The sequence below is a fragment of the Apium graveolens genome, chromosome 11 (genome assembly GCF_009905375.1).
Source record: "Apium graveolens cultivar Ventura chromosome 11, ASM990537v1, whole genome shotgun sequence".
In the NCBI taxonomy this organism is placed as follows: Eukaryota; Viridiplantae; Streptophyta; class Magnoliopsida; order Apiales; family Apiaceae; genus Apium; species Apium graveolens.
This window is the reverse complement of record NC_133657.1, coordinates 51,260,227-51,265,945: the sequence shown is the minus strand read 5'-3', so window position 1 is coordinate 51,265,945 and position 5,719 is coordinate 51,260,227.

The window sequence follows — 5,719 nt, the reverse complement described above, 5'->3', positions numbered from 1 at the left end:
CATCAAGACCTTGGTAGACTCCCACAAACACCTTCAGATGCAAAACTCAGTTAATTTGAGAGCTATCATGGGTGCTTCGAATGTTCCTCTACCTGCTCTTCCTGAAGCTGTGAGGTCAGAAATTCCAACTCCACTACTCCTTCATGCCAACAAGACTAAGAAAGCTGGAAAATCTAAAGAGACTGGAAAATTGACATTAACTCACACTGGTCAAAGCTCTTCACAAGCTCAGTTATCTAAAGATGTTGGGAAAGACAGACTTCTAAAAGCTGCAAAAGGACCTTGCCGGAATCAAGAATTCAATGAACTTCTAACAGTCCTAAGGGTGTCTCTTCATAACAACTACATCACCTACAAAAGAGCATTGGCCAACAACATCAATTTCATCAGAGTTGTGATTGTCAAAGTTGATAACTTTTTGGAGAAAAAATTTATTGAAAATGTGAATGATGGTGGCTTGGACAGATGTCCACAGGTGTCTCTCTCCAATCTTCCAACCATGAGAGCATCTGAGCTGGATGTAATTATTGACATAGTTAATCCAGTAATTTCAGACGACACCCAACTGTTAAATGAACTCAAGAAAGCTCAAATGGCTGCTTTTCCTGAAGCCTATCTTCATCCAAGCAAGGGGTGGCCTACATCTATTCACAATCCAGAAAATGCAAGTTCTTCACAGTTCCAAAGAATTGTATAAAAGGAAATGTGAGATTGATAATGTCTCTTGAAACTGATCTCAAGTCCAAGATTAACAAGAAACTTGAAGATGAGGAGATGATCAGAATCTTGGGGAGATATCTTCAAAATGCAGATAACATGTTGCTAACTTCACAATTCAACTTAAAAGATGACAAGGATGATGATGAGCAGAAGCAAGATGATCAAAAATCTTCTGGCTCAAATCCAAGTCAGTCTTCTAGAGCAACTGGTAGCAAAGAAAAGAAGCAAGATGAAAAGAAGGGAGATGATAAGAATAGATGTAACACCCCCAAATCTGGGGTCGGGGATCCGGGTTGTCACGAGTCCCATTTCCCTTAATAACACCCAATCTTAATAAATAATCAACTACTCTGTACTGTGACCCCACAATAAACACACACACCACAAGTTATAGTCTCGGAGATGAATATTCAAAAATAATCACAAGTCATTTTATTCCACCAATATGCCAATACACCTAAAAAGGGTTTTTTGAATAAATTTACATTTCTTTGCCATTATTACAATTCATAAATATACATAAATCTGATACATCAAAAGTTGAAAGCCTAGCCTAATGGTAGTTCCTACCTCAGCTACAGCGACATCAACGCCTATAGAAAACTGCGGAACGTTTCCTATCCGCTCGCGAATTGGGAGCTTGGTCCTGTTCATCTTGCCTATCTGATGTTGTGTGATGAAAGAAGAAAGCAAGGGTGAGCAGCAAGCCCACCAAAATAATATTTATAATAATTTACAATATATGAGCATTCTCATAGTACTCAAGAAAGTCTTGGTTAAGAAGAAATGAACCAAGTTGATATCTTAATGCGACGAAGTCGCAAAATATTCAGTATATATATATATATACTTTTCAAAATATTGGAAGTCCTCTTCCATGCATAATACACACAGAGTTCCAGTATATAACTGTATAAAAGAACCGTTGCAAGGTGATCTCATATATCTAACCTTATCTCAACGTTTTTCTGAAAATCTTTGTCATGCATAAGATAATCATTTACTAGATATAAGTTTAAAAGATGAAGTTACAAGATACTCCAATATACTTATATCTTTTCCAAATACTACTTGAACTACCACCGTTCAAGTTATAATTAGTTCCAAAGTTCATCACATAGATGAGACTACAAGATAATACTTGAATAGATTCAACCTTTAAAATATCATCAAAATAAAATAAAGTTATGAGATACTTCATTTGATGCAAACATCATTTTGAAAACTTGACCCTGCCAACACTCAACAATCGCCCAACCGTAGCCTTTCTATCGAAGTGCTCTGGGTAGTGTTGCAGAAATATCCAATTGGATGATGAACTCATTACGGGAGTTTGCCGCGCCAGGAAGACCACTTACGATGATCAGTCGTAGTAGTGCAACCCCACCATTTTCTACATGTAGAGGAGAACCTGTCGGATTTACTTGTCAACCGAATACTGAACTCCTAAGGAATGGACCGCCTTAGCGGAACTTTCAGGCCATTTGGGCCAATATAATAAGGCTGGGCCGGCGCCACTCGACCACTTACGCCACTCCTAGTTCAGATAAAATCCATGACTCTGAAACGTAAAGCTCGTTCCCCCTTTCCCCAAGTAGAAACTTGTTGATACGGCTCCACCAAGAAGTCGTATCTAGTTGGAAAGGAGAACTCACCGATATTTCCCAGGCGATGCCTGTTAATGGATTAACTTGTTCCAAGAATTTTACTTCCCGAGTGTTGGGTAAGTAATCAATTCATTTAACAAAACAGCAACCTTGTTGCGAATATAAAACACACCACAGAGCCGGATCCCTCAGGTTTTGAGCGAGTATTTAAATCCCCTTCGAAAGGAGGATCTTAAATATAAAAATGAGTTTTGGGATCCGCTCTAACTTTTAAAAATCATTTTGAAGACTCGCAAATCATTTTTAAGAATGTTTGGAGTGATGCTGATTTAACAAGGTAAATCAGTCCCAATATATAAGAAAATATCTGAATATTATTATTTAAATAATATTCCCATAAAGAATAATCTTTATAAAAATAATTGAAGTAGAAGTTTTAAAACTTATACTTGAAATGAATATTAAATAACCAAAGATATACCTATACGAAAGTACTATCTTTATTTGAATAATCAAAAGTGAGTTTGATTATCGACACCTTATTCTTTAATAAAATAAAGAATATATCTCAGCAAATAATCGGAGTCATAGATCCTCAAATGAATATTCAAATAATATTCAATAAATAAATTAAGTTGAGTCATAAGCCCTCGAATGAATATTCGAAATAATATTCAATAATAAAATAAAGGAGTCATAAGTCCTCGAATGAATATTCGAAATAATATTCATTAAATAATAAGCCGAGTCATACATCCTCAAATGAATATCCAAGTAATATTCAATAAAAAATATAAAGGAGTCATAAGTCCTCGAATGAATATTCAAGATAATATTCATTAATAAAATAAAGTTGTCGAATAAACCTTATTCGATTAATAGTTTTGAAAACTATAACCATATATATATATAAATATATATATAAAATCTACTCGGGATCCTCGACTCCCGGTTTTAGAAAATATTTTCACCTTTGGGTCCCTATACTAAGGGTATATGCAAATTACCGCTATTCTCTAGCATAGGTATTATCAACTGAACAAACAGATATATATGGCAAGAATACGAAACAGGCATGCATATATATACCATATCAGCATGCTTCAATATATCGTAAAATTTGCTAATTAACCAACATGCATCTATCACAAGATAATGCATATACATATATACATCACAACAACAGTATAACGGGTAGAAAACTTGCCTGAGCGACTGGGGGTTACAAATGGCTCGGGACGAGTCTGGTAACCTATAAACAACAAGTAAGTTGGAACTAAACCAAAGTCACTTGTAAATCTATACATTAACCAACTTAGACTCTAACGCTCGCTTTGCGCTTACTAATTCTCTTAACTCACTCGAGTACCCTCGGCTCCACCATTTTTAATAATTTAACCATTATGAGTTTTAAGGCGATTCCTTCGCTAGTGTCTTACCAACTGCCTATTACACCTTACATAAATGTTTCATACTTCAATTAGTCTTTTAAGGTCTTTAACCTATGTTTCAAAGTAAGGTGAGGGGTAAGGGTTCGTTCACGAAACGTCATTACTTAAAACGGCCGTTTCTCCTAAACCGTTCATCGGAATCCAACGAACCACATATCAAAACGAAGCTCGTAATATGAACTATCTAAAAATGGCAATGGTCAAAACCTAGCAGTAAGTTCAAGGGTTCTGATGTTAAGAACAAAAACAGTCTACGGTAAATCGGGCATTACGACGGCTATGTTTACGCGATTTCCCAAATTTAAACCATTCCAAAACAACCACCAATCAACCCCAATTCACAACCCAATCAAAACTCCATCCATAATACTTTACAACAGCCCCAAATCAACTCATTATAATCAATTTACTTAATCCTAAAACTTGAATTTAAACTATACTACATTCTTTAATCAAATCATAAGATTTCAACATTCCAATCTCCACCATTTCAACCCAACTCTAAACCATCCATCATTAAGCTACTCTAATACCAAAACAACCAAAATCACCCTAATATACAAAGTAAAGCTAGGGTTTGGAGATGTTATACCTTCCTTGAAGCTTCTTAATCAATGAAAGATCCTTGGAATGCCCATGGAAGCCTTGATCTATGCTTAAGCTACCTTGAACTTTCATAAAAATCAAGAAAACCAAAGTTATTTCTTGAAGGTTACTATTCACCATCTTCTTCCTTGATTTATAAAAAAAAATTGGCTTGGAATTAGAAGCTTAAACTTATAGGAAGTATGTAACTATACATGGGGAAGCTTAGATAAATACCTTGCTAAATAGTAAGTGGTGGAGCTTGGATCTTCATTTTGCTAAGAAAGAAGCCGAGAGCTTCATGAAGAAATGGAGGGTTTTGTGTTTTGTTTGATGAAAAAAATGAAATGTTTTTCTTGGTTGGTTGAATTTTGATTTGTTTTAGGTTAATTACCTAATTAACCTTGACTTTGTGTGGTTATCATTCAACCACACTTCCTTCCCTCCTATGTCATGCTTACATCACATTGCTATGTCATCATCCCTTTCTTGCCCTCTTCTCATTGGTTGGATGACATCATCCCCTCTAATCTCTTTGATTAGCTTCTAATTGTTTGCCTAATGACCGCTGATCTGTTATACGGTTCGCTTAACTTTCGTTCTCGTTTCTCGTTTGAGGGATCATACCCGGGATCTTATTACTTGGGTTTCCTTAACCTTTCTCAATACATTCTAATCCTTTTATGATCCTCTCTTATAATCCTTTTATTTAAATCCTTTTTATCCTGTTACCTTTACTCAATTCTTTCCGTATCTAGTGGATTTTCGGGAAAAATCAAAGTGTTCGGAATTGGATTCTGACGATCTTTACATACACTTATATGTCATATAGAGTGCCAATAAAATCTCAGAATATCCATAAAAGAACCTCTACATAGAGTGGCATGAAAAGTTTTCTCATTCAGCATAATCTGCAAAATCACTATTCATAAGGGTTTCAAAAATTTCCAAAAATTGGGGTTATTACAGTCTCCCCTCCTTAAAAGGATTCCGTCCCGGAATCAGATAGAAAATGAATAGGGATACTCTCTTAGCATTGCACTTTCTAACTCTCGAGTAAATTTTCCCACATTGTGGTTTTACCAACAAACTCTGACTAGTTTGATAACTCTTCTCCTAAGCATTTGTCCATTTTTGATCTATAACCCTTCCTGGTTGTTCCATGTAGGTTACGTCTGGTTGCATGTCTATGCGCTCATATGCCCCTATTTGTCTGGCATCCGAATTATACTTCCCTAACATTGATACGTGGAACACGTTATGACTTGCTACATGTTTGGGGGTAGGTGTTAGGGCGAAAACACGCACTAATATTCACGCAAGTATACGCGTTCGCAAGTAATATAGAATATTTTT